We start from the raw sequence: 25,333 nt of genomic DNA, 5'->3' as shown, positions 1-25,333 counted from the left end.
ACCCAATTGGGGATAATATACCATGCCATACCACAAAATATAAAAAATATTATTGTTTATATATATGTCAACTACCACCAATGTGACATATATTATTTAGAAAGGTTTCATGTGTATATGTCAAAATACCACCAACGTGACATATGAGAAAGAATATCTATATATACAAGTCGTACAATCCATCAGGATAATGAAAAAATTGCATAAAAAAAATTTTTATGCCGATAATTATATATTTTACATACTCAGAAATATACATAGTAAACATGTGAGCAGTCCCACTAAATATGTATTTTCACCTGCAAACTGCACCTTTCTATGCTATATCTTCCGCACACTTATTGAACTTTATTGGGTAAACGGAACTTAGAATATTTTTTGTTTAGCAACTTCAGCTGCAATCTGTACCCAAGCAGGGTATATACATATATATATATGGATTCAGTATTGAATCCCGGTGGTCGGGATCCCGGCGTTCAGAATCCCGACGCCGGAATCCCGACAGCCGAAATGCCGACAAGGGGGGGGACGTGGATCGCCCCCCCCTTGCGGGCTCGCTGCGCTCGCCACGCAGCGGGCCCGGTGCCTCGCTACGCTCGGCACACTAATTTATTCTCCCTCCAGGGGTGTCGTGGACACCCCAGGAGGGAGAATGTGTCGGCATTTCGGCGGTCGGGATTCCGGCGTCGGGATTCTGAACGCCGGGATCCCGACCGCCGGGATTTTAACTGCATCCCATATATATATATATATATATATATATATATAGATAGATAGATAGATAGATAGATAGATAGATAGATAGGTAGATATATATATATATATATATAGAGAGAGAGAGAGAGAGAGAGAGAGAGAGAGAGAGAGAAACAGGGTGGTACTAGCGCTAAAAGTTCCCCCTATAGAACACTTTGCAGAGATATATGGTTCTCCTATTTCATACCAATTTGGGGCAATCCATCTTTTATACCTGCTCTGGAAAATCCCTGGTTCAGAGTATGGAGAGACAAAGGTCTAGACACCTCCTACAAAGTGTTTGATCCAGGAGGCGGCGTTTCCTGATTTCAGACTTTGGTAGTAAAATATGCACTGCCAAATAACAATAGATTCATGTATTTCCAAATCCAACATTTTTTACAGACGCAAAATACGTTAGGTTCCCTCCCTGTTCTCACTCCTCTACTGTCCCAAGTAAATTCAATTGATTCACTACTGCTGTATCTACTCTCACATTCATATAAACTACAATATCTGTATAGACTTCTGGTAAAAAAAATTCAATTGAAACATAATCAATGGGAGTCATTGGTAAACAGATGGAAGAACAACATTCCTTCTTTAAGGAACCTAGAGGATATTACAAAATTACATACATACATACAATCACATCAATGTAATATCAGGAAGTTTATGTGCGAACAATCCACAGAGCATATATCACCTCATATCGCAGACAGTTTATGGTAGAAGGTGAACAGGGACATTGTTTGAAATGTGGTGTAACTAAAACAGATTTTGCCCACTCTATGTGGGATTGTTATAAACTCAAAAAATTTTGGCATAAAGTTCTGAAATATGTCTTTGACATGTTCGAGGTTTTCTTTGCTTATGACCCAGCGGCGCTCATGGGATTAAATTTCTACTCTTGGCCCATGGAGATGGTGGAAAAATGTTCATTACCCTTGCTCATAATCAGGGCTATTTTTCAGCCGGAACGGTCCGCAACGCCGTTCCTGAAGCTCAAATTAAAAATGACGTCATCAGGAATGGCGTTCCGGAACCTGCTCCAGGCCGCCCAGCACCCGCATCGCCTGCCCGCTCCCCGCACCCCTCTCCCCGCTGTTTATGGAGTCCAGGAGAGAGACGTGCAGCACGTCTCACACTGGACAGCTAGCCAATGGGTGCCGCGGGATGCTCGTTGATGCTGGACTAGAGACTCCCCGGATCAGCCCGGCAGCCAGACACAACTTGGGTGAGTGAGAGCCGCTGGCGCGCTGTGTGTCACATCACCTGTTGCAGCCTGCTGGGCAATACCGTGCCTCTCTCTGCCCCTGCACGGATCTCCTATGGCTGGGAAGGGGTTATCTCCTACGGCTTAGCCCTGCTGTCTGTGTGCGGGGGTCTCCGTACGGCGACCAGCGTCAGCTGCAGGCTGCAGCTGTTCTGACTGGACTTTGACATGTAGTGACATGTAGACCTTGTCCCGGGCAAATGCGGGGCGGGGGTGTGCCAGCTCCCTGCACTGGCTGCACAGCCTGGACTCCTGCCTGCTGCTCCTGAGAACTTCCCTTTATGGGCTTCTTGTATGCGCTACCTGCAGGTGCCTCCATAAGGGGCACCCAAACATCTCCAACCCCCAGCACAGGGAAAGCTGCCTGTCTTAGTTGTAATAATATAGTCCCTATCTTGTAGAACAGGGAGACTGTCATCATGAGGACTCCCAAGGTTCCCATTGCTGCTACATTGGTGGAAGCCCCTGATCCACGCTGTGGGGTTGTAGCTGTGCCCAGCAGGGCTCACTGCAGCAGGCGATGTGGATTGAGCTCCCCTGGGCAGGGGGTGCTCTACTAGTGCCCATAGCCTCCCAGCCGGGTGCAGGGTGAGGCGTGTACAGGATTATTACATGTGCATTCTGTTCTAGTGCTGGAGCCAGCTGGTACTTGTGGTTCTTGTCCCTGCCCTGGTGGCCTTCTCAGTCTTGTTTGCCTTATATTGCGGTTGGGATTTGACCAGCCCCCAGTGCTACATTTCCCACTTTAATGAGAAATGGTGTCAGTGTGTTCAGTGTTACATAACCTGTTGTCTCAGAGTGTATGTGTGTGTATATATAATAACGGGCATCTCTGTGTGTGGCATATGTATAATGGCCATCACGGTGTGTGGCATATGTATAATGGGCATCTCTGTGTGTGGCATATGTATAATGGCCATCACGGTGTGTGGCATATGTATAATGGGCATCACGGTGTGTGGTATATGTATAATGGCCATCACGGTGTGTGGCATTTGTATAATGGGCATCACGGTGTGTGGCATATGTATAATGGGCATCACGGTGTGTGGCATATGTATAATGGGCATCTGTGTGTGGCATATGTATATTGGCCATCACGGTGTGCGGCATATGTATAATGGGCATCACGGTGTGCGGCATATTATAATGGGCATCACGGTGTGCGGCATATGTATAATGGGCATCACGGTGTGCGGCATATGTATAATGGGAATCTCTGTGTGTGGCATATGTATAATGGGAATCTCTGTGTGTGGCATATGTATAATGGGCATCACGGTGTGTGGCATATGTATAATGGGCATCACGGTGTGGGCCATATGTATAATGGGCATTACGGTGTGGGGCATATGTATAATGGGCATCACGGTGTGGGGCATATGTATAATGGGCATCACGGTGTGTGACATATTTATAATGGGCATCACGGTGTGGGGCATATGTATAATGGGCATCACGGTGTGGGGCATATGTATAATGGAGCATCACGGTGTGGGGCATATGTATAATGGGAATCTCTGTGTGTGGCATATGTATAATAAGCGTGACGGAGTGAGGAATTATGTTTTTTCTTTTTCCCCACCCTTTTTTATGTAATGCCCCGCCCCTTTTGTAGCTCCTCCCACATCACCGCCCACTTTCTGCCCCGCCCACAGTTCCTGAACCTATTTTCCTACAAAAATAGCACTGCTCATAATCATACTTACCTTAGCAAGAAAGTGTATACTATTACACTGGACAAAAAAATCTGCTCTGTTACTGCTAATGTTAAAACAAAAATTATTACGAATAGTATATTATGAATGGAAATATGCTCAATTAGACCCTCAAAACGGGATACGCACTTTCCATTGTAAATGGCGCCTATTTCTCAATACACTTGATACTGACACTAGACTACATTTCTCTAAATATATAAATGTTAACGATTAAAATGCCAGCCCTTATGAGCGCAGCTGAGGTCCAGAGGTTCTTTTCTGGAAAATTTTAGATGCAGATGACTAAAAAGACGCTGATAAAATACAAGAACTGACAGTTATATTTATTTAATTGAAGCTGGTCTCATCCCCCCCCCATCCCCCTCCCCCTCCCCCCTTCCCATCTCTACCCTTTATACCCGGTGCGTCTTTGTCATTGTTATTATGTTATGTATATTTTATTGTGAATAATACAGGTATAATCAATAGCCCTCAGCATATTGCAGTACATTGACATTCTATTTATGCCCAGGAATTATTATAATTTTTGATTTGGCTTTACAGGACGGATCTCACCATTTTAAAACATGATCCAAATTGGAAATTAAGTGAAATGTACAATTATATGTATGCCAACAACTTAAAATGCCAATTCTTTGTACAACTTCCCTATGTAAAGTGTATTTACTCATTTACTTTTTTTTTCTGAAACCATTTGACCTTGAGTGTATACGGTCTTTTTGAAATATGCAATAATGCTGACAGATATATGTTTGTTGACAAAATTTCAATAAAAAATATAAAAAAAACAACAAAAACCCATCTACCAGGGATCTGAGCATCGACAGGATTGTGTTCCCTACAACCAACTCTACCAACTCGAGACTTGTAAAAACAACTGTGAAGAGACACTGGCACATCATGAGTTCTGATCCAGTGCTTGGCTCTGAATGCATTAGCATCCCTCTCTTCAGCTACAAAAGGAGCAATAATTTAAAGCAGAGAGTGTCCTATTCTGACATCAGCCCAGTAAAGACTGTGAGTGGCTGGTTGACTTCCAGGAATGGCACATATAAATGCACTAAATGCGCAAATTGCAGTTTTTTGGTCACAGGCACACAATTCACCCATCCAAATTCTGGACAAACGTTCCCGATCTACCACCGGTTGAACTGTGAATCGAAGTTCATCATACACGTCACATTTTGCCCATGTAACAAATTATATGTGGGTAAAACCATTAGGATGGCAAAAGAAAGAATAGCGATGCACAGGTCTTCTGTCAAAAAAGCCTTAAGTGGAGTTGATGTCAACATGCCCCAGTGGCAAGACACTTTGTGGATGCTGGACATACGTTAAGGGACTTCAAATTTATGATAGCCGACCATATACCACCCCTCAGGAGAGGTGGTGATAGACACAAATTATTACTACAGAGGGAGTGTCAATGGATACGGAAGTTAGACACATGGGGTGACATTTATTATAGATCGTTGTTGGGTTTTTGGCGATTTATATCGCAAAAATGGCCGTTTTTTTTTCCCAAATCGACTACTTAATGGGTGCCGATTTGCGGCATAAATCGCACTTTTTGCCGCTAATTCGCACTTTCTGAAGTGCTGATTTACAACATCGCATCCAGATGTTTTCCCATTGAAAAAGATACAAATCGCTAATTTAATGTCTGCCGCATTTGGAAATCGGCAGCAAAGTGCGATTTCTGCCCCCCAATAAAACAGACCAAGTCCAGGGTGGCGGCTTGCAAAAAATCGCCACCGTTTGAGCGTAGAAACGGTTAAATCTCTCACAGGTGACCCACATACCACTTACTAACTCCCCTACATATACTCCCACGTGATTATGGACACCTGTGAGGCTGTTTGAGATGGACATTTTGCACAGTGGACTGGAGGTGCTAGTGTGTGAGCTGGGCCGTTTGGAGGAGCTACGCAGGAGGGATGCTGCTGCTACCCACCAGATCCAGGAACCCCGACCACACCGTGCTAGGGTGTACCTCTCTGATCAACAGGTGGTGGACATGTTTAGGTTGAACCGACAGAACCTTTTGAACTTATATGAGCAGGTGAGAGATTATTTGGACCCTTGTGGGGGGGCCAACTATGCAGTGTCTGGGCTGCAGAAATTAATGTGTGCCCTCCACTTGTTTGCCACAGGCTCCACTCAGTCTGTGAGCTCATGGGCCTTGGGTGTGTCACAAGCCACTTTCTCTAAACATTTTTCTCAAGTGTTAAATGCATTAACCCCTTCCTGACAGAGCCAGTTTTTGCGTTCCTGACAGAGCCCTTTTTTTCAAATCTGACATGTCTCACTTAAGTGGGGATAACTTTTTTTTGCTTTTACTTATCCCAGTGATTTTGAGATTGTTTTTTCGTGACACATTGTACTTCAAATTAGTGGTAAATTTGGGTCGATACAGTCTGTGTTTTTTTGTGAAAAATACCAAAATATCGTGAAAAAATGGAAAATTTAGCGATTTGCAAAATGTTAAATTTTCTGCTTGTGAGACAAATAATCTTACCACTCAAAATAGTGAATAACTAACATAGACCATATGTCTACTTTATGTTGACATCATTATTTCAACTTCCTTTTAATTTTTTGGGACACTAGGAGGCTTACAATATGAATAGCAAATTCTCAAATTTTCAAGAAAATTTCAAACACTGATTTTTTTAGGGACCAGTTCAGTTCTGATGTGACTTTGAGGGACTTGTATGTGAGACACCCCCATAAATGATGCCATTTCAAAAACTGCACCCCTCACAGTATTCAAAACAGCATTTTGGAAGTTTGTTAACCCTTTAGGTGTTTCACAGGAATTAAAACAAAGTGTAGGTGAAATTTCAAAATTTCTTTTTTTTTGCAGATTTGCAATTTTAATACATTTTTCTAAGGAACACAGTACATTTTACTAGAGAAATGTGACTGAAAATTGATTCCCCCAATTCTTTTGTTTTCATAAATATCCTATATGTGGCCCTAGTGTGCACGGTGACCAAACCACAGGCTTCATAATAGAAGGAGCACCTACTTGATTTTGGAGCCTCCTTTTTATGAGATTATTTTTTAGGCACCATGTAGGTTTCTAGGCACCATAAGATGCTAAAAGTTAGGAACCCCCCCACAAGTGACCCCATTTTGCAAACTACACCCCTCAGGGAATTCATCTAGGGGTATAGTGTACATTTCAAACCCCCAGGGGTTTCACCAATTGTGGTACAACTGGGCAGTGAAAATGAAAAATTATTTTTTTTACACAAAAATACAGTTCTGGCTCCAAATTTGTCATTTTCAGAAGGTATAAAGGAGACAAAGCACCCCAAAATCTGTGCCCCAATTTCTCCCGAGTACGGCAATGCCTCACATGTGACCAAAAAATACCAGTTGGGTGCATGGCAGGACTCAGAACGGAAGGAGTGATTTTTGGATTTTGCAGCTCAGATTCTGGTGGAATTTTGGTGGGTGCTATGTCGCATTAGCAAGACCCCCAAAGCACCAATACAGTGGAACCCCCCCCACAAGTGACCCCATTTTGCAAAGTACACCCCTCAGGGAATTCATCTAGGGGTATAGTGTACATTTCAAACCCCCAGGGGTTTCACCAATTTTGATACAAGTGGGCAGTGAAACTGAAAATTTACATTTTTTTACACAAAAATGCAGTTCTGGCTCAAAATTTTTCATTTTCAGAAGGTATGAAGGAGAAAAAGCACCCCAAAATCTGTGCCCCAATTTCTCCCGAGTACGGCAATGCCTCACATGTGACCAAAAAATACCAGTTGGGTGCATGGCAGGACTCAGAAGGGAAGGAGTGATTTTTGGATTTTGCAGCACAGATTCTGGTGGAATGAATGGTGGGTGCTATGTTGCACCAATACAGTGGAACCCCCCCACAAGTCACCCCATTTTGCAAAGTACACCCCTCAGGGAATTCATCTAGGGGTATAGTGTACATTTCAAACCCCCAGGGGTTTCACCAATTTTGATACAAGTGGGCAGTGAAAATGAAAAATTACATTTTTTTACACAAAAATGCAGTTCTGGCTCAAAATTTTTCATTTTCAGAAGGTATGAAGGAGAAAAAGCACCCCAAAATATGTGCCCCAATTTCTCCCGAGTACGGAAATGCCTCACATGTGACCAAAAAATACCAGTTGGGTGCATGGCAGGACTCAGAACGTAAGGAGTGATTTTTGGATTTTGCGGCTCAGATTCTGGTGGAATTTTGGTGGGTGCTATGTCGCATTAGCAAGACCCCCCAAGCACCAATACAGTGGAACCCCCCCACAAGTCACCCCATTTTGAAAACTACACCCCTCAGGGAATTCATCTAGGGGTATAGTGTACATTTCAAATCCCCAGGGGTTTCACCAATTTTGATACAAGTGGGCAGTGAAAATGAAAAATTACATTTTTTACACAAAAATGCAGTTCTGGCTCGAAATTTTTCATTTTCAGAAGGTATGAAGGAGAAAAAGCACCCCAAAATCTGTGCCCCAATTTCTCCCGAGTACGGCAATGCCTCACATGTGACCAAAAAATACCAGTTGGGTGCATGGCAGGACTCAGAACGGAAGGAGTGATTTTTGGATTTTGCAGCTCAGATTCTGGTGGAATTTTGGTGGGTGCTATGTCGCATTATCAAGACCCCCCAAGCACCAATACAGTGGAACCCCCCCACAAGTCACCCCATTTTGAAAACTACACCCCTCAGGGAATTCATCTAGGGGTATAGTGTACATTTCAAACCCCCAGGGGTTTCACCAATTTTGATACAAGTGGGCAGTGAAAATGAAAAATTACATTTTTTTACACAAAAATGCAGTTCTAACTCAAAATTTTTCATTTTCAGAAGGTATGAAGGAGAAAAAGCACCCCAAAATCTGTGCCCCAATTTCTCCCGAGTACGGAAATGCCTCACATGTGACCAAAAAATACCAGTTGGGTGCATGGCAGGACTCAGAACGGAAGGAGTGATTTTTGGATTTTGCAGCACAGATTTTGGTGGAATGAATGGTGGGTGCTATGTTGCACCAATACAGTGGAACCCCCCCACAAGTCACCCCATTTTGCAAAGTACACCCCTCAGGGAATTCATCTAGGGGTATAGTGTACATTTCAAACCCCCAGGGGTTTCACCAATTTTGATACAAGTGGGCAGTGAAAATGAAAAATTACATTTTTTTACACAAAAATGCAGTTCTGGCTCAAAATTTTTCATTTTCAGAAGGTATGAAGGAGAAAAAGCACCCCAAAATCTGTGCCCCAATTTCTCCCGAGTACGGCAATGCCTCACATGTGACCAAAAAATACCAGTTGGGTGCATGGCAGGACTCAGAAGGGAAGGAGTGATTTTTGGATTTTGCAGCTCAGATTCTGGTGGAATTTTGGTGGGTGCTATGTCGCATTAGCAAGACCCCCCAAGCACCAATACAGTGGAACCCCCCCACAAGTGACCCCATTTTGCAAACTACACCCCTCAGGGAATTCATCTAGGGGTATAGTGTACATTTCAAACCCCCAGGGGTTTCACCAATTTTGATACAAGTGGGCAGTGAACATGAAAAATTACATTTTTTACACAAAAATGCAGTTCTGGCTCAAAATTTTTCATTTTCAGAAGGTATGAAGGAGAAAAAGCACCCCAAAATCTGTGCCCCAATTTCTCCCGAGTACGGCAATGTCTCACATGTGACCAAAAAATACCAGTTGGGTGCATGGCAGGACTCAAAAGGGAAGGAGTGATTTTTGGATTTTGCAGCTCAGATTCTGGTGGAATTTTGGTGGGTGCTATGTCGCATTAGCAAGACCCCCCAAGCACCAATACAGTGGAACCCCCCCACAAGTGACCCCATTTTGCAAACTACACCCCTCAGGGAATTCATCTAGGGGTATAGTGTACATTTAAAACCCCCAGGGGTTTCACCAATTTTGATACAAGTGGGCAGTGAAAATGAAAAATTACATTTTTTACACAAAAATGCAGTTCTGGCTCAAAATTTTTCATTTTCAGAAGGTATGAAGGAGAAAAAGCACCCCAAAATCTGTGCCCCAATTTCTCCCGAGTACGGCAATGCCTCACATGTGACCAAAAAATACCAGTTGGGTGCATGGCAGGACTCAGAAGGGAAGGAGTGATTTTTGGATTTTGCAGCACAGATTCTGGTGGAATGAATGGTGGGTGCTATGTTGCACCAATACAGTGGAACCCCCCCACAAGTCACCCCATTTTGCAAACTACACCCCTCAGGGAATTCATCTAGGGGTATAGTGTACATTTCAAACCCCCAGGGGTTTCACCAATTTTGATAAAACTGGGCAGTGAACATGAAAAATTACATTTTTTTACACAAAAATGCAGTTCTGGCTCAAAATTTTTCATTTTCACAAGGAATGAAGGAGACAAAGCACCCCAAAATCTGTGCCCCAATTTCTCCCGAGTACGGCAATGCCTCACATGTGACCAAAAAATACCAGTTGGGTGCATGGCAGGACTCAGAAGGGAAGGAGTGATTTTTGGATTTTGCGGCTCAGATTCTGGTGGAATGAATGGTGGGTGCTATGTGGCATTAGCAAGACCCCCGAAGCACGGTGAAATTATGAACCTAATATTCCATAGATGTGTGGTATATTTTAAAACACTCCTTTATACATAGGCCGGGTTTGTCGGGGCAAGTGTCACACTGGAAAATAGTTTGCTTTCTTATTCCCTTTTTATAGCAAACTTTGCACCTTTTTTGTGTCCTGCCCTTTTTTCCAGTGGAGGGGATTTCATCAGGAAAATGCTGCCCTGGTACAATACGGGGGCCAGTACTAGAAGTACTGGGGCCCTCTGCCTGCTGGTTCCCAAATATTAGGCCCTTTATGACTTCCTCTTGAAAGTGCATAAATGTCCCCCTCTGGCCGGTAGAACGGAATAGCACGTAAGCGTTATACAGTGCCATCTGGATGATATACACGGCCACCTTCTTGTACCAGATTTTTGTTTTCCGCAGGGCACTGTACGGCTTCAGTACCTGATCTGAAAGATCCACTCCGCCCATGTACCTATTGTAATCCAGGATACAATTAGGTTTTGAGGTGTGGGTACTGGTACCTCGTACAGGGACGGAGGTGGTACTGTCTCCGTGAATTGTTGTCAGTATAAGGACATCCCTCTTGTCCTTATATTTGACCAACAACATATTTTCGTTGCATATTCCCCTGCTTTCACCCCTTCTCATTACTTGGGCAATGTGCGTTTTTGGGAGGCCTCTTTGGTTCTTGCGCACAGTACCGCAAGCTGCTGTACCTCTTGAACCAAGGGCCTTAAACAGGGGGATGCTAGTGTAAAAGTTATCCACATAGAGGTGATAACCTTTATCCAGGAAGGGGTGCACTAAATCCCAGACAATTTTCCCACTAACACCTACGAGGGAGGGGGGGCATTCTGGCGGTTGAATTCTTGAATCCTTCCCTTCATAAACCCTAAACCTGTGGGTGTACCCTGAGGTGCTTTCACACAGTTTATACATTTTTATGCCATACCTTGCCCTCTTACTGGGAAGGTACTGGCGGAATTTAACCCTTCCTTTAAAATGTATAAGGGACTCGTCGATACAAATAAATTTTTCAGGGATGTACACCTCTTCAAATTTGGCACTGAAATGATCAATGACCGGCCTGACTTTGAATAGCCGGTCAAAGGTGGGATCATCTCTGGGTGGGCACTGTGCATTATCGGTGTAATGTATAAATTTAAGAATTGTCTCAAATCGAGTCCGGGGCATGGCCATACGGTAAAATGGAGTACTGTACAGAACATCTGTACTCCAATATTGCCTAATTTCTGGCTTTTTTACTATGCCCATATGAAACACCAGACCCCAAAACGTCATCATCTCTACTGCATCTACAGGGGTCCACCTAGCAAATGATGACGTGGGGTTTTGAGCAATAAACTGCTGGGCATATAAATTAGTTTGGTCCACCATTAAATTTATAAAATCATCAGAGAAAAATAATTTGAAAAAGTCAATTTCTCTGAGACCTGTGGAATCAAATTGGATTCCTGGCATGGCCAAAAACTTAGGAACCTGGGGCTCAAAATTGTCTGGTGGTGGGGTCCATACTAGATCAATTATTGGGGGGGGAATCTCAGCTGATCTACGGGGGCGTCTTTGAGGGGGTCCCTCATCACCAGAGGAGGAAGAGGAGCTTAAGACAAATCCTTCAAATTCCCCGCTTGCATCACTGCCTGTGTCAGAGTCAGAGGCAAGCATGGCATATGCCTCCTCCACTGAATACATTCTCCTGGATGACTGGGAGGACATTTGGGAGGACATTTGGGATGCCATTTTTATTTTTGTGTTACTGGTAGTGAAATGTTTCAACACGTGTATAGTGTAGGGGGGGGTACAAACTTTATTTGTATGTAGTGTGTATGTGGTGCAGAAAAAAAAAATACTTTATACCAATAAAAAAAAAAAAAAATGAAGGGGTTAAAAATAAAAAATTGAAGGGGTTAAAAAAAAAAAAAAAGGTCCTGCGCCAAAAATTGAGCACAGATGTTGGTCAGTAACGTCTGTCACTGAACAGCGCTCAAAGGCAACAGGAATCTGATCAAAAAAAAATAAAAAATAGATCAACCCTGTGCCGAAAAAGCTGATCAGTGATGTACGTCACTGATCGGCGCACAGTGGCCACAGGACACCCACAAAATCAGTGTGTGTAAAAAAAAAATTAAAAAAAGACCCCACAGCACTCACAAAAAAAAAAAAAGGTGATCAGTGATGCGACACTGATTACCAGTGAGGGACAGCAGGTGCACAACCTTTGGTGCAACTGACAGTGCAACTGGCAGCAACTGACAGGTATATATATATAAAAAAAAAACCTCTGCGCCCCCAAAAAGTTGCTGATCAGCACAGATATACTGATCAGCACAAAAGGGGGGGTAGCAGACACAAAATATACACTCTCTATCACTCTCTGTCACTATCTCTCTCTATCTCTCTATCTCTCACTATCTCTCACTATCTATCACTCTAGGACACTGCAGCAGCAGCACTGACAGTTATATGTATAAAAAAAAACTGCACCCCCAAAAAGGGGGGGTAGCAGACACAAAATATACACTCTCTATCACTCTCTGTCACTATCTCTCTCTATCTCTCTATCTCTCACTATCTATCACTATCTATCACTCTATGACACTGCAGCAGCAGCACTGACAGTTATATATATAAAATAAAACCCCTGCACCCCCAAAAAGGGGGGGTAGCAGACACAAATCTCTCTATCTCTCTACCTCTCACTATCTATCACTATCTATCACTATCTATCACTGTATGACACTGCAGCAGCAGCACTGACAGTTATTTATATATAGAAAACCCCTGCACCCCCAAAAAGGGGGGGTAGCAGACACAAAATATAGCTCTCTCTGTCACTATCTCTCTATCTCTCTCTATCTCTCTCTCTCTATCTCTCTATCTCTCTATCACACTGCAGCAGCAGCAGGAAGTCTCAGGAAGTCAGATCCAGGAAGCGTCCAGCACGCTACAAGCAGTGATAAGGTGATCAGGTAAGGTATTTGCAAGGATCAGGTAAGTATTAGCAAGGATCAGGTCGGTATTCACGGCAGGCAGGCACGGTGACCGTTCTGCACGCTATTCCAGACCGGAATGGCGTCTGCAGCGCAGTCACCGTCAGTTTAAATGTCGCGCCTTGGCTGTGATTGGTCCGTGGGTCCCACGGACCAATCACAGCCTTGGGGGCAGGTGGGGTGAGGGTGGGGTGAGGTGTCATCGTCACCGATGACCCCCTCATGCCCCCTGACGCCCGGCGGTGATTGACACCTGTGTTACCGAGCGTCCGATTCGCTGGTAACACAGGAAAACGCTGTGAATGGCTGTTCACACTGAACAGCCAATCACAGCGATCGCCGACGGGGGGGCGGCATCGCAGCCCCCCCTGGGCATGCAGGGACATGTCTGCTGTCAGGGACAGCAGACATCGTCCCTCTGTCACTGCGTCTCAAAACGCAGTGACAGTTTAAACTCATGACGTACATTTATGCCATGTGTCGGGAAGTACCTCCCGGCCATGACGTAAATGTACGTCAAATGTCGGGAAGGGGTTAAAGAAGCTGTGGCGCACATATATCACATTCCCATGTTGTGAGTCCGAGTGGCAGGACCTGAAGGTGGAATTCTATCGGCTCTCAGCATTTCCAAATGTGCTGGGAGCCATAGACTGCACCCACATTGGGATTCGGGCCCCGCACGTGAGGGAGCATGTCTATGTTAATCGCAGGGGCAGACATTCCCTCAATGTGCAGGTGGTTTGCGATGCCAACCTCAGAATTCTCAGTGTGGTTGCAGGCTACCCCGGGAACTGCCATGATGCCTATATCCTGCGGCACTCAGCTCTCTGGGACCGTTTCCACAACAACACCATGCCAGAGGGCTGGCTACTTGGTAAGTCACTTACCACTGTTTACATGATGTTTGCTTACCTATGTCTTTACCTTTAACATCCATGTGTGCGACCTTCTAATCAAGAGTCATTTCTGTTGAAATTGTTTATACCAGCCCAAACAATGTAGTATAGGCTGCTACTATTATGTACCAATTACCCACATGATATGTGACCACACAAATCCCTTTACATGTTAGGTGACTCAGGATATGGGTGTCATTCGTGGCTCATGACACCTCTGCGGAACTCACAAAGCCCTGCACAGCACCGCTACAATGCTGCACATATTGCTACCCGCAATGTAGTGGAATGCACCTTTGGGGCGCTGAAAAGCCGATTTCGGTGTTTGGACAGGTCAGCAGGTACACTGCTATACCACCCTGCCAAAGTGGTTTTGGTTGTCCAGGCTTGCTGCATGCTGCATAACATAGCTTTGGGTCAACCAAATTATGTTGATGTGGCCCCTGCAGCAGTCGTGCAGGAAGCTCTAACTACTGATGTTGTAGTGCGAGGTACACGGAGGGGGGATGTGGTTCGTACACGGATGATCCGGCAGCATTTCACAGGTAATTTGTGTGTGTACAATGAATAGTAATGGGGAACCTGTAACACACATACATTGGTAACATTACATTTTTCCCTGTCCATGTTAATTGCCCAGAAGCAGACCAACAATAATGGGCAACCCCTGCAAGCTACCCCACCACAGCATACTTTATGGCTGGCAACATGATAACACCTATAACAATGTCAAGTAAGTACTGTAGTTTTCAGTGTGTGCAAATGTTGGCAACTACAAATGAACATAGGCTTCATGGATGGAGGTGACATGGATCATTGATCTCAGGTGCTTGAAATGGTGCAAAAAAAGTAGTGGCTACATACAGTATGCAATTCCCGATGCTTATCCCCTTCAAATGTGACTATTTCCTTAAATTCCCATTACTAATAAGCACACCCAACCCAAAGTCCCATGGCTGCTATAAAGTCACCAGTTGACAATACATAATAGAACAGTGTGGGTAATCATTTGGAAAAAATGACAACAAGTTTGCTGGATGCAAATAATTTTTACTTGCAGAAACATTTGGCCATAGGCCATAGCATATGAAACATTTGCAGGAAGAATCACTGCAACAGTGAATGCAAAAAAGAATAAACATGATACACATGTAAATGCAAAGAAGATTATTCATGTTTAAATACTGCCCCGGGAATTAGCACCCTTACCAGTAGTGGCACCACCACCCCTAGTACGGACACTACGCCGTGGGGGAGTAGTGGGGTACCCACTCATGGGTGTGGAGGAGACACTACTGCTTTGGGTAGATGTGGTTTGGTGCTGACCTAACAAAGTATTAGCACTGAGGCTGATTTGCGTTTGTAGGGACATCAAAGCAGTTGTTTGGCCATTAATTGCTTGGGTCTGTTCAACCATGTTGGTATTTAGACCTCTAAAACTAGTAGTTTGACCCTGAATGGCTTGGCCAATTTCTGCTAAGCATGTGTCTAATGTAGAGACAAGACGAATTTGTGTCCCTACATTAGCCCGCACACTTTGCGAAATTCTTCTCATTTGCAGAGCTATGTTCCGCACATACCCCTTCACCGTTTCTAGTTGGGTGGTCTGCACCTCCATAAAAGCGAGTTGTTTCCCCTTAAAAATATGGATGGATTGCGCCAACTCCTCCGCACTAGTGGGGGTGTTGGTGGGTGCAATGCTTGTGGGCTGCTGCCTATGTGACTGCGTATAGGGGGCTTCATTGACTGGGTGTGATTGGTTTTGTGCAGGCTCCAACGATGTCACCGTCTCCAGTATGATTTCACTCATGTCGTCGAGATTTTGCATGGGATCCGTTGGTTCAGGCATCGGTTGTGAAGGACCTACACATGAGAAAAGAGTGGTAAGTATGCTATGCAGATTGGTGTATGGTGGGTCATGTTACCTTAGTTGGAATGGTTAGGTGTTGCTCATGCATTATGCATTGGCACAGGCTACTGTGGTGGGGACAGGCATGTGTGATTTGTGCAATGTGTGTGTGTAAAGGTGCCCATACACTAGTAAGATTTATCATCAGATTTGGCTGGTTGGAACAAAAACATGGTTATTGATGAGTGACAGTTTGGCAGTTTTCCAGCATTTCCAAGCAAATGGTCAACTGTCATTTGCTCTGATCCATAACCATGTTTTGGTTCCAACCAGCCAGATCTGAAGATAAATCTGCATGTGTATGGCCACCTTTACACTATGATATCTCACCTGCAGACTGGACAGTGTCACCAATCGGATGTGGCTGATGTTGGTCAACAGCTGGCTGGGACTCCAGAGCTGGAGCTGTTTGAAAAAAGAAGACATTTTCTATTATTATCATTTGCACCTAACTGGCATTTTTCGCATGATGCAGATAAAAACTTTTCCTCAATCAAACTTTTGGACCCTGATATGATTACATAAGGAATGTGAAGACTTTGAACTGAAGTGGTTATTTGAGTATTATGACTGTGAACAATTTTTTGAATCCACTTGCAAATAACAGGAAAGACCAGCAGATTAGACATGTAAAAGTGACTGTAAAGTGCTTTTCCAACCACCCAGAGGATTGATATGGATTAACAATCAAGTACACTGCAGGCCTACAGTGTTTAGGACAGCACACATTAATAGGATCTGTGGAACTACATAACCCAGCAACATGCAGAGTCCATTATTTAGCAATGCAAGGTAGCAAAATGTGATTTTGCTGGGATATGTAGTTTCACACACAGCAATCTTTTGGACACATAAAGCATAGCAGCATAATAGCATGCGCACATGACATAGCAAAATGTTACATTGACATGTGTGGACACTTACCAGTTGGCGGTGGAGTGGGGGTCCTGTCTGTGTCGGCAATGTGGATGCCGGGAAGCACCTCCGGTGGGATGATTCGGCGTAGCAACCTCTCATATGCCTTAAAGCGGACCTCCTGCCTAGGGCCACCTCCTGTGCGACAGGCCTCTTTCTTCTCCAGGGCAAGCTTGGCTTTGAGGAGGCGCTTGATGTCATTGTAACGCTTTTTGATGTTGCACACACTCCTCTTGTGTGTGCTAATTGCATTTACCGCGGAGGTGATACTGTCCCACATCCCCTTCTTCCTTGCCACACTTGTGCGATGATGGTGAGGACCAAGTAGGCGGTCATACAGGGGCAGGAGTGCACGCACCAGGGCCATATTCTCCTCATATGAGAACCTGACTTTCCTCCCACTAGCTGTACGAGCTGCATCACCCTCCTCCACATTTCCAGCCTCACCCTCTTCCTCCTCCTCCTCCTGTCCTGATTCTTCACCCAGCACCTCCAATTCAGCTTCCTCTGCCTCCTGCACAGGCCAGTCCACCTCCGAGAAATCCCCCTGTTGCAGCTCCTCCTCTGTGTGCCTGGCACTCTGTTCCTCCTGTGAGGACACCTGGCTTGTGCCTGCTTCCTCCTCATCCTCCATAGCCACCTGCTCAGCTTCCACCATTTGGCCTCTCCCTGGCGCAGCTCTTGCTGGGAGCATGCTGGCTCTCCCTGTCCTGCCTCTGCCAGTGCTGGCTCTCACTCCCCTACCTCTCCCAGTGGTTGGGGTGTTTGGGCCCAAGCTGGCTGTCCCTCTGCCTCCTCTGCACCTGACAAAACCTCCTCTCCTCTCCATCTCAAATGCCTTACTCCCTTTCAAAGGGTAAAATGGCGTCTGCGCCCCTTTATATAGGGGGTGTGATGCGTATTGCAAGGGACTAAGGTGGGCCAATAGGTTAGCATGTTGTATGGGCTGTTCAGGTGTATTGGTGTAAATCGCACTCCGGTTGGCCGCAAATACGCACATGACCGAACCCGGAAATCGCACTTTTATGGCGTATTACATCGACTCAATTCGCACGGTATCGCCGTCTATCGCCATGTATCGCACTTTTCGGGCGGCTTTGCGCCAGCCATTCAATACGCGATTTCTGGGAAAAAATGCGATAAAAAAAAATGGCGATACACGGAGATTTGAGTTTAAATCGCATTTTGTCAAAAACGTTAAACCCAATAAATCTCGCCCCATATCTCCATCAGGTTTAAATGAGGAAAACCCTCTCTCCGCTTATCTGTAGTACCCTGACATCATGAGAACCCCTACTCCAACTCACCATTGCGTCCTTTCGCATTAGGTCTGGGACTCATGTACAAATTATGCCATGCCTAATGTATTAACCTTTTCCCCTGACAAATCTCACTGTATATATTGTACATACTTTGTGTTGTTATAGTCATTTAATGTTATATGTCTTCATCATGCTGCTGTGTGTAGCTAGCTAGCTTGTCTGATGACGGGCCCCCTTTGAACACACTGCCTTTCTTTCACTTAATTGTTCATAGAGCAGATGCCAGGCTTTATTGCTATTTACACTTGGCTGTCAAAATGGGATTATAAATGGTCTGTAAATGTGACCTTCCGAAAATGGTGGCCGCATACCTCGCCCCATGCCTCTATGGTGCCATGCCCAAGATGGTGGTGCGTCTCTCAATGCGGTCCAGGAGAGTGGCCGGCTTCACGTCAGGTGATGATGTGAGACACCAGCCTCCCTGAATGGATCAGATGTCCCGGGCGCCTATTGATGACGCGGTGAATATGTATGTGACCCCCACTATCACTGAAGGCATGATATTGCTGGTATTACAGTTGACTAAACTCTTCAATTTATATGTTTTTGATCCATTAAAATTGCTAAAATTCCTAAAATCTGAGTTTGCAAATCTGCAAAGTCTTGAAGTCTAAGCGAAAACATCAAGAGAAGAAACATCAGGAGTTAAAAAAGTTAATAGAGAAAACTCGGAACAAAAGATTAGTTTGTTTTGATGGCCTTCGTGATGGCTTATCATGGCATATTCATGGTGGGTGAACTGGTGTTTGCTTCCAGAACAGCGGAATCACCCCGGCGGTTTATGGTGTAAGATACAGCACTCTAAGGTTGCCCAGTGGATGGCTTATTCTTTTGGATGGGTCACTACTCACAGTTTATCAATTCCGGTCAGTTTTGAAGCGCTGTATAATGTACTTTGTTCTTTCACCGGACAATTATGGGACTCCCACTTTCAGCATGTTACATCATTCCTTTGCCTGTCAGTGCCACAACTTGAGGATTAGCCAATCGCCACAAATGCCTTTTATGCTTGGGGGGCCTTGAGGAATTTTTTTGTGTTACCACCCGTTTTAATTTCCATTTTTCATGATTTTAATATAGAATGTCACTTCCCTGATAGTTCAACCCCATCAGGTATTTGTAGGAATTGACTGGATTCCAATATGATATGGCTAGTTGGCCATTTGTATATATATATATATATATATATATATATATATATATATATATACTGCCTATCAGGAGGGCGGGAAAGGAAGAGGAGACAGGGAAAGACGGAGCTGACACTGGTGCCAATCAATGTTTAGTGGGCCCATTAGTAGCCCCCCACCCCAGGAGCCAGTATCCGGGTAGCCGCCCCCTAATTGCGGCCCTGTCCAATGCATGAACATCCTGATACAAAATTAAGTGAACTGCATGCAACTCTGAATCAGACCATAATGTATCCTAAATTATGCTTAGATGACAAAATGCCTCTGACTTTAGAAAATGCCATGAGGTGAAAAATGAAAACTGTGTGAATCAGTAATTCTTTCAAATGGTCTGTAGTGTATTTCAATTAAAGGCAATTTGTCAGAAAATGAAACACATTCAAGTCTAAAAAAAGGGCACCCAACCGAGTTATACAGAGGTACCAATTAGCTTTCAAATAAGCCTGATTTGTACAGTTTTATTGCCAATATTTCAAAAGGACTCAAATCATTTTAAATTTAGACAAGGTTCTGGCTCCAAGCATCCAGGCAAATGAAGATAAATTCGCAGTTAAAGATGAATAAATATGATATTCCCTCTGTCTACACATTGGCTAAAATTAATTTCTATTACTATAACAGGAAAAATAAAATACATACACAAATATTATTACTAGCCAATCAGTGACTTTCTTAATTTGGAGAATATATATATAGGTAAAATGTTCTATATGTCAGGATGGGCAGAATCTTAAGACCAAATAGCATCGCCAGCATTTGCGAGGGGGGGGGGGGGGGGGGGGTGACAATGGACCATAGTACAATGTTTACTAGTCATATGTTTTCATGGTATTTTATAGAACATTGCTGGTCTCTAAGTGCCCTTAGTATATCTGGAACCCACATCATACATGTCCATAGGATTCTGGAGGAAAGATATGAGAGGCGTGGCCACACATGCATAGTAACACATTAGGTCCTAGTGCCTTCTAGCTTTAGGCTAAAAGAAGGAGATATCACAGAATGCTGCTGCTTTACAACAGTACTTGCTTCTTCAAAGTTCAGAGTGGTCCCCCAGCTAAGGTCTGTTGATCACTTCAGTGGGAATCTTTGGAGGGTCAGTCCTTCTATACTTCAAATTTGTCTAAGAAAACAAGCAAAATGATAAATACAAGTAGGGCAATATTGTCCATAAAGAAATGGCTTTTTTAAATCTCCAAATGTACTCACATTTTGCAGTATTTATTTTGCATATCAATCCTTATATAAGGATAATTTGGCTCATGGTCTCCTTTGTAGATCCTAAACCACAAAGAGCAATAATATAGTGCAATATCGTTTTGCTAAAAAAAAACATAAAATGTATTACAATATTGCACTCACATGTAATTAACAATGATAAATTGCATATCACCCATAAAACTGCATCCAAGGGGACCCAGGTATAAGATTTTAAATCCCACAGTGTCTCCCGTGTGCCGCTGGTCTCTGTTGGAGTAGTACTGTATATCCAATGCTTGAACGCGTTTTTGGATAAAGAATCCTTCCTCAGAAGAATGGGATACACTGCTTCACCTGACCTCCTTTTACACCCTCATTCATTAACAATTACATCCTAATAGGCAAATCAATTCCTGGAAATTACCTAAGGTGCAGCTCAATATTCCGTCCCCTATCTGAGTTAAAAATAAATCACATTTTATTTAGATCAGCACTGCCAGAACAGTTCCGCTTGCTGTAAATTCCAACACCGACATACATCTGTGATCGGAAGTGATGTTACATAACAATCCGTCACTTCCGGAAGTTGGATTTATGCGTTCCATCCACAGGTAGTAACTTCTGATTATGTGTGACAGTGCCCCTGTTCGGTGTGGTGCAAGATGGCGTACCTTAATCTGGAGCTGGTGACGGCGGCGGCTTCTGGATTCTTTGCGGCTTCTGCTGGAGAACCTGTGGCAGGGAACGGCACAACCCAAGGGACCCACAAAAGACAACGCTACTTCGGTTAGCAGCGACAAATATTTATTAAAGGAAAACAACTGCACTAGTCGCTGTGATATACTCGTACACATATGCAAACATCAATAAGAAAGATAAAAAAAACACAAAGACAATGACATCAAACAGAGCAATATTAAAGACAATAATATGACATCACTAGAATACTATACCGCACATATAACACAATACTGCACAGATAACACTATACTGCACATACAACACTATACTGAACTATAGTCCCTGGTGCAAGGAAAACAGTCAATGAAGAAACGGTCCCACGCAGGAAGATCCTCACAAGTACAAGGGTAGGCCCTACCTTAGTGTGCACACTACTATATAAAGGCCAGAAAATATTAATGGTCCCCTATAGCGGGGTACAGGCGAGTCCCCGTTACCTAGGGCAACTCCCTGCTAGACATACAACACAGGCTGTAGATATAGGCTTGGCAGTGGTGGCAAATCTGGCATGCAGCCAGAGGGGCGTTGCAGGTGTCTCTGGGCTGGTAATGTCGCAGGGTGATCAGCACCCCAATAACAGTTGTCCCCTATGCAGTGGAGAGCCACTTCAATAGCTGGGTAAAGTGGGCCAATGTGGGGTGCAGGCCAGCCTGGGGGTAGGGGAGCTCCTGTACCTTAACTCTCAGCTGCAGATGCCAGCTCCTGCTGGTCATGACTCTTCAGGGTCTCTCACTCCTCTCTGGGTCTCTCACTCCTCTCTGGGTCTCTCACTCTGCCTGGCACCTATCAGCAGCACCTGATCTCCTCTTCAGTGCAGGACAGGGGAACAGCTTCTCCCCTCACTGCACACACGCTGCTGGGCTTTCTCCTCTCTCTGCCTGAGCCTCTCCCTGCTCCAAGCATGTCTTCTCACTCTCTCTGTGCACAATCTCTGCCTTCTCTCCACTGCAGCAAGTTTTCTCTGTCCCGTTCTGCTGGCTGACCCCTGACCTCTCAGCTTCCTGTCTTCACACACTCCAGGGCAGCCAATCAGGGGAATGTCAGGTTCTCTGCACGTGGATGTGAGCTGGGTCTGTTAACCCCTCACATCCCTGCAGTGTCTATGAAGCTGCAGTCTTTCCTAATAGCAGCATTGGCTGCCATTAAGCCTTTTTGAGGGCACAGGGGCACTCAGAGTGGATTGCCACATACCTCCCTGCTGGAAATTTGCCTGTCCGCAGGCAACTTAACCTGGGTCAGTAGGTTCCTGCCAAAAACCTCTCAATGTCCATGACAAGACATTTAACGGTGAGAAAGAAAACAGGTGAGTACACATACATTCACCACAAATACAAATTACTGCCTCCCTATCACCTGATATCCAATGTGGGCTCCCCGGGTCAACCATCCCTCCGCCACAGGACTCCATCCCTCTGCGGTCCAGCTTCTCCACTGCTGTCAACGGATGGCGCCCACTCTCACGACTTGCACTCAGCTTTAGGCACGTCTCGCCTCTCGATCTTGCTTCTTGGATCGCAGAATCGCCTGCTGTATCTGGAAGGCAAATTCTTCCCCGGAGATGGTCGTGTACTCGCCGTCCGTTACAGGCTTCCCATTGATGAAACAGGTCTCAGCCTTTTCAACTCTCTCTGCTGGTTCTATCTTGGCCTTGGGTTCAGGCAACAGTATAGCTGGTTCCACTTCTGATGGCTCCACAGTCTCTGTCACGGCCGTATGGACCACAATTTTGGGGTTTCTCTCTGGTTCAGCCATTCTGGCAGTTCTTGGCCCTAGGTTCGCCGCTCGGTAACCGGCATCATCCATTCTAGGGACGTACTCTCTTGTTGGCTCTGCAAGTTGAGGCCTAGTCACTGCTTGCTGCCTCTGGTGAACTGCCTCACTCCACATGACCGGTTTCTCGCTTGTCCTTGTGATCTCAGGTTCTGGTGGGCGGGGCATCTGTCCTGGTCGAGGGCGTTTGACGCTAACCCTTTCATTCTCGCACTTGATCTCCCTTGGTTCGGCTCTACTTCCACCATGGCTGTACTCTTGCTGATAGTACGGTGGAGGCTCTCGATGGTGTGGATAGTGCTCTGGAGCGCGTCTGTTACGTTGCACTGGTGTGCCATCTGGCCCGGTCACGTTGGCGGCCTTGGTGCCTTTCTTCCCGCTTGTCAATTCGAATTCTACAGCCTCACCGTTGCTCAGGCTCCGGAAGCTATTTTGGGGATCGGCATGCTGAATGGCGGTATAGTGCACATACACGCTACGGCCGGTATCTGCGCGTTTAATGAAGCCATACCCGCGTGGTACATCAAACCACAGGACACGACCTGCAATTCTTCTTGGGCTGGCTCGTGGTCTACCCCTCGACGATATCACACCGGATGCTCTTGCCGTGTTCTGAAACACTGCCGGTGGACCTCCTGTCCTGTGTCTTCTCACGGTCTGTGGGCATACATTGGTTCGGTCAGTGGGTAGTTGTCCTGACCTCCATGGGGGATTCCGCTTCTGTCTGCGCCTTCCGCCACATTCACGTTGCTGTCTTTCCTTTTCATCCTCCGCCCATTCCTGACGCATCTCACGGATCATCCTGGTCATTTCGGTCATCGCTCCGATGATGGCCCCAATCGCGTTCTGATTGGCTTGGGCTGGTGGAGTGGCGGTTCTTCGCATCTCCTGCGGTTCTGTGTACTGCGATCGCCACATCTTGCCGTTCACAGGGGTCTTGTGCAATCCTGTTCGTGACGCCAAGTGTGACAGTGCCCCTGTTCGGTGTGGTGCAAGATGGCGTACCTTAATCTGGAGCTGGTGACGGCGGCGGCTTCTGGATTCTTTGCGGCTTCTGCTGGAGAACCTGTGGCAGGGAACGGCACAACCCAAGGGACCCACAAAAGACAACGCTACTTCGGTTAGCAGCGACAAATATTTATTAAAGGAAAACAACTGCACTAGTCGCTGTGATATACTCGTACACATATGCAAACATCAATAAGAAAGATAAAAAAAACACAAAGACAATGACATCAAACAGAGCAATATTAAAGACAATAATATGACATCACTAGAATACTATACCGCACATATAACACAATACTGCACAGATAACACTATACTGCACATACAACACTATACTGAACTATAGTCCCTGGTGCAAGGAAAACAGTCAATGAAGAAACGGTCCCACGCAGGAAGATCCTCACAAGTACAAGGGTAGGCCCTACCTTAGTGTGCACACTACTATATAAAGGCCAGAAAATATTAATGGTCCCCTATAGCGGGGTACAGGCGAGTCCCCGTTACCTAGGGCAACTCCCTGCTAGACATACAACACAGGCTGTAGATATAGGCTTGGCAGTGGTGGCAAATCTGGCATGCAGCCAGAGGGGCGTTGCAGGTGTCTCTGGGCTGGTAATGTCGCAGGGTGATCAGCACCCCAATAACAGTTGTCCCCTATGCAGTGGAGAGCCACTTCAATAGCTGGGTAAAGTGGGCCAATGTGGGGTGCAGGCCAGCCTGGGGGTAGGGGAGCTCCTGTACCTTAACTCTCAGCTGCAGATGCCAGCTCCTGCTGGTCATGACTCTTCAGGGTCTCTCACTCCTCTCTGGGTCTCTCACTCCTCTCTGGGTCTCTCACTCTGCCTGGCACCTATCAGCAGCACCTGATCTCCTCTTCAGTGCAGGACAGGGGAACAGCTTCTCCCCTCACTGCACACACGCTGCTGGGCTTTCTCCTCTCTCTGCCTGAGCCTCTCCCTGCTCCAAGCATGTCTTCTCACTCTCTCTGTGCACAATCTCTGCCTTCTCTCCACTGCAGCAAGTTTTCTCTGTCCCGTTCTGCTGGCTGACCCCTGACCTCTCAG

General features: G+C 45.2%; 1 long non-coding RNA gene across 1 annotated transcript; it reads left to right on the top strand.

Annotated features, from left to right (window-relative positions):
• The first annotated feature begins 14,549 nt into the window (after positions 1–14,549).
• On the top strand, positions 14,550–16,504 carry LOC146072311 (uncharacterized). Its single transcript, XR_014473051.1, has 3 exons — positions 14,550–14,947; positions 15,985–16,097; positions 16,460–16,504. It is a non-coding gene; the product is annotated as an uncharacterized LOC146072311 (long non-coding RNA).
• The last annotated feature ends 8,829 nt before the right edge of the window (positions 16,505–25,333 follow it).

The sequence above is a fragment of the Crinia signifera genome, chromosome 4 (assembly GCF_055691185.1).
Source record: "Crinia signifera chromosome 4, ASM5569118v1, whole genome shotgun sequence".
NCBI classification, from domain to species: domain Eukaryota; kingdom Metazoa; phylum Chordata; class Amphibia; order Anura; family Myobatrachidae; genus Crinia; species Crinia signifera.
This window is presented reverse-complemented; position numbering and strand designations above follow the sequence as displayed.